Below are 15,178 nucleotides of genomic sequence, written 5' to 3'. Positions count from 1 at the left end.
AAGAAGATGTGGCACATATACACTATGGAATACTACTCAGCCATAAGAAATGATGACATCAGATCATTTACAGCAAAATGGTGGGATCTTGATAACATTATAAGGAGTGAAATAAGCAAATCAGAAAAAAACAAGAACTACATGATTCCATACATTGGTGGAACATAAAAATGAGACTAAGAGACATGGACAAGAGTGTGGTGGTTACCAAGGGTGGGGGGGGGAGGGAGGAAATGGGAGGGAGGGAGGGAGAGAGTTAGGGGGAGGGGGAGGGGCACAGAGAACTAGATAGAGGGTGACGGAGGACAATCTGACTTTGGGCGAGGGGTGTGCATCATAATTTGATGACAAAATAACCTAGACATGTTTTCTTTGAATATATGTACCCTGATTTATTAATGTCATCCCATTACCATTAATAAAAATTTATTAAAAAAAAATAAGATGCACCTTTTTCCCTGAAAAATTTGGGGCCTAAAAACTAGGTACAGCTTATACAGTGGTTGGAGATTTTTTTTTACTTGAATTTCCCATTTTTTTGCACTTGTTTTTGTGCTCATTGTTGAAGACAGTAATCTATCATCAGACATAGATGAGAACAAGCTAATAAACAATTGGAATTAGAAGGAATTTTAAAAGAGCTCTAATGCAACCATATCTGAAACTTAATGTGATAAAGGACATTTTTTTAGAAACTCATAGCAACATCATATTTGGAGTGAAAGAATAGTTTTCCCATTAACAAAACAACAATACCTCCTGTTATCAATATAGTTGAGCATTGTTCTAGAGTTATGTAGCCAATGCAAAAAGACTATGCAGTAGTTTGTGTAAATATTGAACTTTTGTTTATATATTTGCCTGCATAGAAATAATAGACTCAACTAAAATATTAGAGGACACACTAGATAAACTGTTTTTAATAGATATTTTCAGAACCTTTCACCCTAAAACAGCAGAATATACAGTAATACCTTGAGATATGAATATAATTTGTCATGTAACCAAGCTCGTAAGTCAGTCAACTCGTATATCAAACTGCCAATACTGGACCCATGTGCCAACACACCAACTAGTGAAAGTGTCCTGAATCATGACTTGTGTCTTAGAATTTTGCTCAGATCTCAAACAAAAGTATGGACCGAGTCACAGCTCATACCTTAAAAATTTTATATGTTGGTCTGTTCATATCTCAAGGTACCACTGTACTTTCTTCTCAGTGCTCATGGTACATTCTCTAGGATAGACCACATGTTAGGGCACAAAAGTGGTTTCAACAAATTTAAGAAGATTGAAATCATATCAAGCATTTTCTCTGATCACAATGGCATGAAACTAGAAATCAACCATAACAGATAAACTGAAAAATACTCAAACACTTGGAAACTAAATAGCATGTTATTAAATAACGAATGGGTTAACAATGAGATCAAAGAAAAAATTTAAAAAATCCTAGAAAGGAATGATATGAGCATACATCAACTCAAAATTTCTAGGACATAGCAAAAGCAGTCCTGAGAAGGAAGTTCATAGCATTACAGGCATACCTTAAGAAGCTAGAAAAGCTCAAATAAACAACTTAACCCTGCATTTAAAAAAAACTAGAAAAAGAACAGCAAGTAAAGCCTAGAAGTAGTAGAAGGAAGGAAATAATAAATATCAGAGTGGAAATAAATGACGTAGAGGCTAAAGAAACAATACAGAGGATCAGTGAAATCAGGAGCTGGTTCTTTGAAAAGGTAAACAAGATCCATGAACCTTTAATGAGACTCACCAAGAAAAAAAGAGAGAGGACTCAAATAAATACAGTTAGAAATGAGAGTGGAGAAATGACAACTGACACAACAGAAATACAAAATATTGTAAGAAAATACTATGAAGAACTGTATGCCAAAAAACTAGACAACCTAGATGAAATGGGCAAATTCCTTGAAACATATAATCTTTTAAAAATCAATCTGGAAGAATCAGAAAACCGAAACAGACCGATTACAACAAATGAGATCAAAACAGTTATCAAAAAACTCCCAAGAAAGAAAAGTCCTGGGTTTGATGGCTTCACAAGTGAATTCTACCAAATATTCAAAGAAGAACTAACTCCTATCCTTCTCAAGCTATTTCAAAAAATTCAAGAGGGAGGAAGACTTCCAAGCTCCTTTTATGAGGCAAGCATAATTCTGATTCTAAAACCAGGCAAAGACAACAAAAAGAAAGAAAATTATAGGCCAATATCCTTGATGCATTTAGATGCTAAAAAAATATTAGCAAATCGGATCTAGCAATATATGAAAAAAAATCACATATTGATCAAGTGGGATTTATTCTGGGAAGGCAAGGCTGGTACAATATTTACAAATCAATGTGATTCATCACATAAACAAAAGGTAAGAGAAAAACCACATGATAATTTTAATAAATGAAGAAAAAGCATTTGATAAAATTCAGCACCCATTATGATCAAAACTCTCAGCAAAGTGGGAATACAGGGAACATACCTCAATATGATAAAGCTCATCTATGACAAACCCACAGTCAATATCATACTCAATGGGCAAACATTAAAAGCAATTCCCTTAAGATCAGGAACAAGGTAGGGGTGCCCCCTTTCACCACTTTTAATCAACATAGTAATGGAAGTTTTAGCCACAGCAATCAGACAAGAAGAAGAAATAAAAGGCATTCAAGTTGGAAAAGAAGAAATAAAACTATCATTATTTGCAGATGATATGATATTGTATATAGAAAACCCTAAAGTCTCAGTCAAAAAACTACTGGACCTGATAAATGAATTCAGCAAGGTGGCAGGATATAAAATTAATACTCAGAAATCAGAGGCATTTTTATTTTCAGTGTTTAGTCATTTTATTTGAAGACCAGCTAACAAGAGAAAGAATGTTCAACTGTCACATTTCATCTTTCTGAAATTTATTGCTGATGTTGTTTCTTTATAACTATTGTAAACTTTTCAATTTCCTGCTGCACTTCACAATGTCTTATAAGGCAAACACATTTTTGCTTCTTTCTTTTATAACCATGAGAACCTTCTCTCCATTTCTAAGAATGAGAACACTGAACTGTCTTTGTTTTGTTTTTTTATTAGTTTATTGTGTTTACATAGATTCTAATGTCACCCATGTTTCCCAGTACATCCCCCAGCCTCCCTTCCCATAACGCCCACCCCCATTCCCTCCAGGATTTGCTTTTCTGCTCTCATCCCATCCTATCACCCTATCATCCTCTTTCCCTCTGTCTGCTTTCCTTCTGGATCCTTTGATCTGGCCTCAGTCTGTATTTCACTCCTCAGTTCATATTGTTCGCCAGATTTCTTATATGATTGAGGTTATATGATATTTTTCTTTCTCTACCTGGCTTATTTTACTTAACATAATAGTTTCCAATTCCATCAATGTTATCACAAAAAATATTTCCTTCTTTTTCATGACCCCATAGTAGTCCATTATGTATATGTACCACAGTTTTTAATTCAGTCATCCACTGACAGACACATGGGTTGTTTCCAAGAAATCAGAGGCATTTTTATACACCAACAATGAAGTGTCAGAAAGAGAAATTAAGGAAACAATCCCCTTCACTATTGTAACCAAAAAAATAAAGTACCTAGGTGTAAATTTAACCAAGAAGATTAAAGACTTGTATTGGGAAAATTATAAAACATTGATAAAAGAAATCAGGGAAGATACAAACAAGTGGAAGCATATACTGTGCTTATGGTTAGGAAGAATAAACATCATTAAAATGTTTATATTACCCAAAGCAATTTATAAATTCAATGCAATAAAATACCAATGACATACTTCAAAGATCTAGAACACATATTCCAACAACTTATATGGAACCAAAAAGAACACAAATAGCCTCAGCAATCTTGAAAAGGTAGAATAAAGCGGGAGGTATCACACTCCCTGAATATCAAGTTATACTACAAGGCCATTGGACTCAAAACAGCCTGGTACTGGCATAAGAACAGGCATATAGATCAATGGAACAGAACAGAGAACCCAGAAATAAACCCACACCTTTATAGACAACTGATATTTGACAAAGGAGCTATGAGCATACAATGGAGTATAGACAGCCTCTTCAACAAATGGTGTTGGGAAAATTGAAAAGCTACCTGCAAAAAAATGAAACTAGACCACCAACTCACACCATTCACAAAAATAAACTCAAAATGGATAAAAGACTTAAATGTAAGCCATGAATCCATAAGCATCTTAGAAGAAAATATAGGCAGTAAGCTCTCTGACATCTCTCACAGCAATATATTTGCTGATTTATCTCCATGGGTGAGTAAAATAAAAAACAGGATAAACAAATGGGACTATATCAAACTAAAAAGCTTCTGTAAGCTAAAGACAATAAGAACAGAATAAAAAGACAAATTACACAATGGGAGAAAATATTTGTCAATACGTCTGATAAGGGGTTAATAACCAAAATTTACAAAGAACTTGTAAAACTCAACACCAGGAAGACAAACAATCCAATAAAAAAGTGGGCAAAAGAAATGAATAGACACTTCTCCAGAGAAGACATACAGATGGCCAATAGGCATATGAAAAAACTAGAAAGCCCGGCGGTCATACGAAATGACCACTGTTCTAGATATTATAAATTGTAATTAAAATGATTTGTGCAAAGGTGTCTGCTAATTCAAACTGAATTACCCAGGGCAGGCGGCGAGGATGCCCCTTTGCTTACTGCCCCATGGGGTTTCCTCCTTCTACTTGCTTAATTGCTTAAAGTAGAGTGCAATGAAGGAAACCACTGGCGGTACATTTCTTAAGAGCCACCGCTAGCTCAATAAATAAAGGTGATTTAAATAATAAAATGTTAATTCACATGCCAAAGATCTCTTTGTACACAACATTTCTTGTGTAGATCTTTCCATCATTTATAAGCTCGCCTTGCAGAGGACCATCAATTATTTTTAATTTTACATCCGTTCTTTCACGAACTCTTGAACAGGCAACATAAAGTTGACCATGTCCAAATGCAGGCTCAGGTAAAAAAATGCCAACATGCTTAAGTGTTTGGCCCTGAGACTTATTGATGGTCATAGCAAAGGCAAGTTTTACAGGAAATTGTCTACATCTCAATTGAAACGGCAACCCTGTTTGAGATGGAGCCAAATCACTTCTTGGAATGACATGTATTTCACCTTTAGAGAAGCCAGTCAAAGACTTAGCTATTATGACATTATTTTTCAATTGGAGAACCTCTAGTCTTGTACCATTGCAAAGACCCCTTCTGGTGTTAAGATTTCTTAACAGCATAATAATTGCTCCAATCTTTAACCTCAATTTGTGAGGTGGCATGCCAGAAGGCGGGACTATTTGAATGCCATGGCAACTTCACCCCATTGGCTAGTACAGTTACGCAAGCAACCAATAAGCTATCGGTGACAAACAGACACTTAAGCCACATATAATAAAGATGCTCAACATCACTAACACTGGAGAACAATTTTTTTTTGTTTTCCGTTGCATGAGGTTTTAGAACTGTTTCTATATATCTCTGCATCGCTGATTCCAAATCTGAAATCTGTTTTTTTGGTGCATTTATGCAATTTTAATTTTTATGCAATTTTAATTTTTTTTGTTACAGTTAATGGCATGCATTGGTTTCTAAATTGGAATTAAAAGGCAAGGACTCTTGGATTGAACACACCACAAGGCAATTAATGTTTTACAAACATCACTTTTACATAATTGTAGTTGTTTTTAAATGTAAAAATTTATTATCTGATAAAAACACCCTCTTATTTTGTTTTAAGATTGAATCATGGCTTCTTTGAGTAGGCATAAATGTAAGAATAGTACTGACACCTTCTGTTATATATGTGGCTGTTACACACTTCAATGTCAAAGGTGCAATATTTTATCATTTGTGACACATGCATATATTGCCTATTTTCAAGTTCCTCTTGGCGATCAAGACAAGAACTGGGCTCCTCATATTGTGTGTCATAATTGTTAGGAAATGCTTCATGACTAGACAAAAGGAAAACACAAAGAAATGCCTTGTGGTATTCCCATAGTTTGGCGTGAACCTAAGGACCATAGCAGTGACTGTTATTTCTGTCTGATCCATACAAAGGGCATCGGCAAAAAAAAACAGCATATGATCGCATATCCTAATATTCCTTCAGCAATATGACCTATCTCACACTCTGAGACACTCCCTGTTCCAGTTTTCAATGGTTTTATTTCTTCTAAGGATGAAGAAAGTGAACATGGTGAACAAATGTATTTTGATAAGATGCATGAGGAAATGGTTGTAGAATCTGAAGGGTCTTCCTCTGATGCCAAGCAGTCATTAACCCCTCAGCAGTTTAGCCAACCTGAATTGAATGAGTAAGAGATTTGGGCCTATCAAAGAAAGCAGCTGAGTTATTAGCCTCCAGGCTTCAAGAAAAGAATGTACTTCACTGGTCAGCTAAAGTATCCCATTTCAGGAAGCGTGAACAAATTTTTGTGGATTTTTTTCTAAAGACAAACACTTTGTTTACTGTCATGATATCAGTAGTTTTCTCAGCCAGGTAGGTGTTACCACTTATAGTCCTACAGAATGGTGGCTATTTCTTGACAGCTCTAAACGAAGTCTGAAATGTGTTCTCCTACACAACAGTAATGTTTATGCAGCAGTTCCAATTGGTTATTCAACTCATCTGCGAGAAGATTATAATGACATAAAAATTGTCCTTGACTTTCTGTAGTATGAGGAGCATAACTGGATCATTTGTGTGGATCTTAAAATGGTAAATTTCCTGCTAGAACAACAGAGAGGTTTCGCAAATTATCCTTGCTTTCTGTGTTTGTAGGACAGCCGAGCTCAGGAGAAACACTGGACACAGAAGGAGTGGCCAAAATGTGAAGCTCTGGAAGTAGGGATGCAAAATATTGTGAATGAACCTGTAGTTAATCAAGACAGGATCATTTTTCCCCCACATCACATCAAACTTGGCTTAATGAAGCAGTTTGTTCAGGCTTTAAATAGAGAAAGTGAATGCTTTTAACATATTATTTCTGCTTTTCCTGCCTTGTCTTTCGAGAAGATAAAAACAGGCATATTCAAGGGACCTCAAATCGAACCCTAATACATGATGAAGAATTTGCCAGAAAGATGAATAAGGAGGAGAAAGCAGCATGGCAGTCTTTTGTGGTGGTTACAAAGAACTTCCTTGGTAACAAAAAAGCAGAAAACTATGAACTTCTGGTTCAAAGGATGCTGTTGGCTTTCCACGACATTAGATGTAACATGAGCATTAAGATTCACTTCCTGAACAGTCACTTTGATAAGTTTCCTGAAAATCTTGGAGCTGTTAGTGATGAGCAAACTACTTCTGGAGCATCAGATGAGATTGTCCTCAACAAGTACACAAATGCAAAAGCTACAAACGCAAATTTTTGTCTGAATAGAATTTAAATAAGTTTTGCGCAAATTTATGATTAAAATAAGTGTTTTAATATGTTCTATTTTAAAATTGTAGACAAATTCTGATGCAATCATGTCTTTTAGTGTATTAGTGTATTTACTGCATTATATAAATTATTATATTTTCACAAAGATGATGCCCAAGAAGACATTGTACTTCATTATGTTAAACTAAATGTTGAAAATTTTACAATAAGATGAAAACCTAAAATATTGAATTGTAAAAAAACCTGTAGCTTACAGAGAAAAATGTCAGATTTGAGATCAGCACACTCGACTTAGGTAAGAACAAGTGTTTTTGTGGATGCAACAAAAATTTTGTTCCCCAATGTAATCATTAGAGAAATGCAAATTAAAATCACAATGAGATATCACTTCACACCAGTCAGAATGGCGCTCATCAACAAAACAACACAGAATAAGTGCTGGCGAGGATGTGGAGAAAAGGGAACCCTCCTGCACTGCTGGTGGGAATGCAGACTGTTGCAGCCACTGTGGAAAACAGTATGGAGATTTCTCAAAAAATTGAAAATCGAACTGCCTTTTGACCCAGCTATACCACTTTTAGGAATATACCCCAAGAACACCATAGCGCAGTTTCAAAAGGAGAAATGCTCCCCCATGTTTATGGCAGCATTGTTCACAATAGCGAAGATCTGAAAACAGCCCAAGTGCCCATCAGAGGACGAGTGGATTAAAAAGCAGTGGTTACATATACACAATGGAATACTATGGGGCTATAAAAAAGAAGAAAATCTTACCTTTTGCAACAACATGGATGGACCTGGAAACTATTTTGTTAAGTGAAATAAGCCAGGCAGAGAAAGAAAAATATCATATGACCTCACTCATTTGAGGAATCCAATGAACAAGTGAACTGAGGAACGGAATTGAGACAGAGGAGAGATCAAAGGGACCCGAGGGAAAGAGGACAGAGGGAAAGAGGACAGAGGGAAAGAGGACAGAGGGAAGGGACTGATAGGATGAGATAAACCTGAAGGGAAGGGGGGAGGGCAGTATGGGGAGGGGCTCAAGGGGGATGTTGAGGGGAATGTGGGGGAGGGGAGATGCATTCGGGCAACACTAGAATCTATGTAAACACAATAAATTAAAATCAATAAAAATAACATTTAAGTCCAAAGGGTGAAGGGACACCCTTTTCTCCCTTCATACTAACTAAGTCGCTACACTGACAGTTTGTATGTGTGCTCTTCCTGAGAGAGGAAGCTGGACTGTGGGCATTCCTTTTGGTAGAAGTGGCTGCTCACTCTTTTCACAGGCTGGAAGATTCTGAAGCCCACCCAGCATAATGACTCTCCCAGGGCCAGAGACATGTCAGTGCATCTTGAACACATGCCATCCTTGTGTCTCTGGCTGTTGACAAGGAAGGATGTGGGCACAATGTTGGAACCTAATTGCTAGGATGAGCTTACATATGTCTCTTTCTTGGTCATGTACTCTCTTCTTCCTAACCCCCGGTGCCTTGGGACAGAAGGAGACCAGTACTGGGCAGGACCAAGAACAGGCACATCTCCCTCAGAACAGTTATTCTCTAATCATCCAGGGGAATTTCTTCTGAGCAAAAATCCACCTCTCACCTGAGGAGAATTCCCACAATTTTACAAGTTTATTGTTATGGCAATAATTTTATTACAAGCATATCTCATTTTTTTGTACTTAGCTTTATGGAACTTTTTACAAATTTAAGATCTATGGCAACCTTTGTCCAGCAAATCCATCAGGGCCATTTTCCCAGCAGGCTTAGGTGATGGTTAGCATTTTTTAGCAAAAAGAAGGTACGTACAGTATAGTGTTAACACAACTTTTATATGCACTGAGCAAAAACAACAACAAAATCCCCCAACGTGTGACTTGCTTTACTGAGACATTTGCTTTATTGTGGTGGTCTGAAGCCTAGCTGCAGCCTCTCTGAGGTCGCCTGCACTGACTTCTGAAGTGCTCTTGGTCAAATGTATTTCCAGTTTTCTCACATCTATTTTGGATTGTCAGTGCTTACTGTATTTCTAGAACCCAGAAACACTGGCTAAATGAGTGACTGTTTATAATAATGGGCAACAGGCCCTGGCCAAGTAGCTCAATAAATAGAGCATTGTCCCAGCATGCTGAGATCATGAGTTTGATCCCTGGTCAGGGCACGTACAAGAAGCAAAAAATGAATTCCCAACTAAATGGAACAACTAAGTGAAACGACGAGTTGATGCTTCTCTCTCTTCTCTCCCCTCCATTCTCTCTCTCTCTCTCTCTCTCAGATCAATAAAAAAATTAATAAAAAATAAAAAGAATGGGTAATAGAGAGTTCCTCCTAACCCTAAATACTACTTGAATACTGGTACTTCTTCGAGATCTGTCAGGGAGAGAGGCACCCGTCACATGGGTCAGACTGTGCTTCCCAGAACCAGATTCTAGCTGAGAGCCTGTATGTCGGTCCATCACCTCATCTGAAGCTCACAGGAAACTCCAGAGGGAGAGAACCTTGTTGGTCCTTGTCTGAAGACAGAAACTCCACAGTCAGAGCCAGTGCTGCAGCTCTCTTCCCTCCACCTGGTGCCCAGTCCTCAGCTCTCCTGAGGAGCGCAGGGTCCCCTCTTGCACAGGGGAGGAGGATCGTGAGGGTCATGTGTGTGTGATGTGAAGGGGAATTCAAGGTCTCTTGCTGAGTCACTTTCTGCCTGGATTTGGAGCTGAAAAGAAGCCTTCCATACAGCAGAAACATGCTCTCCTGGCATTTCCTGTGTGCACAGGTCATTCATGTGCTAGCAGCACTCACCCCGCAGAGCCCTACTGACTCCAGCACCTGTGGCTTGGCTCGTGGCTTCCTGTACTGAGAAGTGGGACTGGAAGCACCAGTGCTCAACACTTCAGGCTGTCTACCCCGTCTCCAATGGAGGCTGACCCAGAGTTCCGAGAAGCGTTGGAGGTGAGAGGAATTACAGGTGAACTGTGAGAGGTTGGAATGTGCACTCTCAAAGAGGGAAGGAGGGGGTCCATCGGACCAGGCCCAGACCAGACCCTTTACCACCACATCTAAATGATTTCCTTCCACCGAGCCCTGCCCCACCTCCTACCACATCCTACCACATCCAGGTCTGGAAGTGGGGGAGCTGGCAAAGTCTCCTTTGAAGTCACTAAGTGAGCTTCTCAGGCTGGCAAGGTGGCAGGAGTCTGAGGCCTGGAATGGCTGCCCACAGGGCTTTCAGCTTGGGAGGCTGTCACTCAAGCCAAAGAATCTCCAGGAAATGAAACAATGTTCAGAAACTTGCTAAAGGACCATTAACCTCTCTCAGTGACTGGGACAGCAGGCCAATAGCTGGCAGAACTTGAAGGCAGATCCAGCATATGGGAGCCATGAATCCAGATGAAGGAGCTTTAGCTTGGAGGGTGTCTGTGGAGGTCACACCTGGGATGTGGTGCAGTGCCCCGGGCTCCTCCCAGGAGCCCTGTGCACAGCTGAACATGCTACTGGCACTCAGCAGGTCATAAATCACCATCTGCAGTGCTGTCAGCTGGGATAACTCCACAGCTGGAGGAATGCCCCCCCCCCCCGACTTAACAGATCATAAAACACAGCCATTTGGGGAATGAGAACAACTGGGAGGTGTTTTCACCTCTGAGGCTCTGTCCTGGGAGCTTGAAAGATGAGGCTTGGAGTCTAAAATGTCTTCACACCCGGTCAGCATGGCCAGCAAGCTCTAAGAACGGCTATCTCTTCAGACCCCAGGTTCCTCCTGTGGCCCAGGGTGAGCCAGACCCAGAGCCTAAAAAGGCCATGGTTTCTTCTCCAGGACCTCTTGGGTTTGTGGCATGTGGCTTCCTCTGAGCAGGGGTAAGTTTGTCCTGGAATCCAGCACGGATCCTTCTCATCCCTTGCGAAGTCCGTCAGCATCTGGGCCTGGCTTGGTTGTGTAGTGAAATGAACTTCCTTTCCATGATCCCAGAAGTGTCTGAAACCTGTTTTTCAGCCTTCGTGAGCAGAACACTTACTCGGTGGTCCTGTCCAGGCAGAATGTCCAAGTTCAGACTGGGCAGTGAGTGGTCTCTGAGGATGGTGACCACTGATCCTGCTCCTCCATATATACCACTCCTGCTCTCTGAGTATTATCAATCCCCATAACACAACTCTTACAGTTCCCCAGTGTGGCCTGTGTGCAAATCAGATGGAACCTGGCAAATGACAGTGGATTATAGGGAACTTAATAAAGTTGTTCCCCCTTTGCGTGCTGCTGTTCCCTCAATAGCTAACCTGATGGATTGGTTAAGCAAGGGGTCCCCAAACTATGGCACATGGGCCGCATGCAGCCCCCTGAGGCCATTTATCTGCCCCCGCCGCACTTCCGGAAGGGGCACCTCTTTCATTGGTGGTCAGTGAGAGGAGCACAGGATGCAGATGCAAAGCGTGGCGTCACATACAGTACTACTTCCGGTGACACGGGATGCACGAGTCACAGCTCCGGAAGCTACGGAAGCATGTCATATCACTTGTTACGGCTAGTAGTGACAAATATTGACCGGACATTGACCATCTCATTAGCCAAAAGCAGACCCAGAGTTCCCATTGAAATACTGGTCAGTTTGTTGATTTAAATTTACTTGTTCTTTATTTTAATACTGTATTTGTTCCTGTTTTGTTTTTTTTTACTTTAAAATAAGATATGTGCAGTGTGCATAAGGATTTGTTCATAGTTTTTTTTATAGTCCGGTCCTCCAATGGTCTGAGGGACAGTAAACTGGCCCCCTGTGTAAAAAGTTTGGGGACCCCTGGGTTAAGCCATGAGTTGAGGACATACCACTTAGTGGCAGACTTGGCCAATGCCTTTTCTCTATTGATATAGCTGCAGAGAGTCAAGACCCATTTGCCTTCAGTTGGGAAGGGAGACAATGGACCTTTATAGTATTACCACAGGGCTATTTGCATAGCCCCACCTTGTGTCATGAGCTGGTGGCTGCTGCTGACTTGGCTAAATGGTAACAACCAGAGGTAATTTGTATGTATCATTATATTGATGACATTATGCTAACTAGTAATTCTCTTCCAGAATTGGAGCAAGCAGTCCCTACCTTGCTATCCCAATTTGAAAGTGTGTGGCTGGACGGTCAATGAGGGCAAATTACCAGGACCTGGGTTATCTATTAAATTCCTGGGGGTTGTCTGGTTGGGTAAGACAAAGGTTATCCCTGATGCAGTTATAGATAAGATTCAAGCATACCCCATGCTCACTATAGTGAAACAGTTACAGGAATTCCTAGGTCTGTTGGGGTGTTGGTGAGCATTCATACCCCATTTGGCTCAGTTACTACGCCCCTTGTACAACCTTATTCGGAAGGGGGTTCGCTGGGACTGGACTGAGCAGGCACAAGGTGCATTTGCAGCAGTGAAGAGAGCTGTCAAGGTGGCACAGGCCTTGAGTGTGTTTGACCCTGCCAGGCCCTGTGAGCTGGATGTCCATGTAACCCCTGAGGGGTTTGGATAGGGCTTGTGGCAACAGACAGAGTGTTTACGGCAACCTGTTTGGATTTGGTCCCAGTTTTGGAAAGGTGCTGAAGTTTGTTACTCATTAGTAGAGAAGCAGCTGGCAGCTGTGTATGTTGCCTTCCTGGCCACTGACAGTATTACAACCACAACACCAGTTACATTCAAGACAACATACCCTATTGCAGGATGGATGAGAGATTGCGCAACTAAACCACGCAGTGGTATGGCCCAAACTTCCACCCTGGCCAAGTGGGGTGCATTCTTACAACAATGCTGTGTGCTCTTAGCACAAGCCCACTGAGAGCAGAACTGCAGGAAGTCTTGGGTCCTGTCACCAATGCGACCTTAGAGTCAGGTGCAACTGGGGCTCAGGAGGCAGAACCTGAAGTCAGTCCCTACCAGGAGGGGGGCATCCCTGAGAATGCCTGTTAGACTGATGGTTCCAGCAGGGGCCAACATGCCAAGTGAACAGCCATAACCTTCCATCCGGCCACTGAGACTATTTGGCTGGACACAGGTAAAGGCCAAAGCAGCCAATGGGGGAAATTAAGAGCCATATGGCTAGTTGCCTATAATAAAACTTCACCTCTGGTGATTTTCCCTGACAGCTGGGCTATCTATCGTGGACTGACCCTTTGGATTGCTACTTGGCACATTAACCAGTGGATGGTAATGCACTGTCTGCTATGGGGTCAGGCCATGTGGCAGGACTTATGGGAAATAGGACACCAGAAGCAGGTGACAGTATATCATGTCATGGGGCATGCCCCTCCAGCCCATCCTGGGAATGATGAGGCAGACACCTTAGCAAGGGTGCGATGGTTGGAGACTGCACCTGTAGGTGACGTGGCATTGTCACGTCCACCAGCGTCTGCTCCATGTGGGACAGAAAACTATGTGGGCTACGATTAAGGCATGGAACTTGCCTGTGTCCTGTGCAGAGGTACTTGCAGCCTGTGAGCAATGTGCAGTATGTTCCAAGGAGCACCTTCGGAGACCACTGGTGTCACCTGGACAGGTCCAGAGGGGTCGTGTTCCACTGACACGATTGCATATAGACATCATTGGACCCTTACCAAAGTCAGAAGGGTACCAGTATGCAGTCACCTGTGTAGATACTGCCACCGGGCTGCTTGCTGCTTACCCTGCTCGTAACCCAGACCAAAGGGCAGCCATACTGGCTCTGGACCACCTGAGTGCTGTGTATGGGTGGTTGGTGGTACTTGACAGTGACAATGGTACCCATTTCACTGATTTTATGGTGAAGCAATGGGTTCAAGACCTAGGGGTAAACTGGAAATACCATGTTGCCTACCACCCCCAGGCTGCTGGTATCATTGAGTGGTATAATGGACTCTTAAAGCAGGGACTGCGACAGGAGGGGGGCACTGGCTCTTTAACTTGATGGACACACCGCTTGTGGACAGTACTCTGGATTTTGAAGGAGAGACCTCGATGTGGGGTGGAGGGGCAGCTCCGGTGGACAACCTCCTGCACCAGGAAGTTGCTGCCATCCAGTTGGAGAGATGCACCAAGGACACTTTTAAGGTTCTTATGAACACAGCCTTGGACTGTACAGGCCTCCACCTACTGGGAGTAGGGGGCTAGAGAAGGGCCTCCAGTTTGCACTTTGGGCAGAGTGCTCAGGGAGACACTGTGAAGGACACCTTTTTAATTATTGTAATTGTTGTGTAACGTTTGCTGATGCTGTAGTCTCTGATGTCATGTAGATTGTGAAGTGAGCCACCCTAAAGGGGTGGAATGTGGGGCAGCTGTGTTAGGCTTGCTCGTGGGGTTACCAGCTGCAAGCACTTTTCTTGATTAGTGCGTGAGCACGTGGCAGAGGCCCGTGTGCATAGTCTCTATAAGGCTATGGGTGCTTGCACTTGAGAGAGATGAGAGATGGGGGATTGCGGATGGAGGACTGCCTGCCCATCACTGTGAGGGGCCATTTTGCTGTTTGTTTGCCTGAGAGGCGGTTTCCCCTGCCTGTGTGCTTGTCCGCCGTTGTGAGACGTTAGTAAATGAAATGGCCCAACCCTTTCCAGCTCTGCAGTTTTCCTACCATCTTCCCAAATCCAATGTGAATCTGCCTGGCCTTGGCCACCGGCATTACACCCTTATAGGTAGGGTGACCAGGATAGTCCTGCTTGGGAAACTGCCTGACCTAGTTATTGTTTTATTATTATTATTTTTTAGAGAGAGAGGAAAGAGAAAGAAAGGAAAGGG

Source organism: Saccopteryx bilineata, chromosome 9, assembly GCF_036850765.1.
Source record: "Saccopteryx bilineata isolate mSacBil1 chromosome 9, mSacBil1_pri_phased_curated, whole genome shotgun sequence".
In the NCBI taxonomy this organism is placed as follows: domain Eukaryota; kingdom Metazoa; phylum Chordata; class Mammalia; order Chiroptera; family Emballonuridae; genus Saccopteryx; species Saccopteryx bilineata.
The sequence above is the reverse complement of the archived record's forward strand: the minus strand, read 5'-3'. Positions refer to the sequence as shown.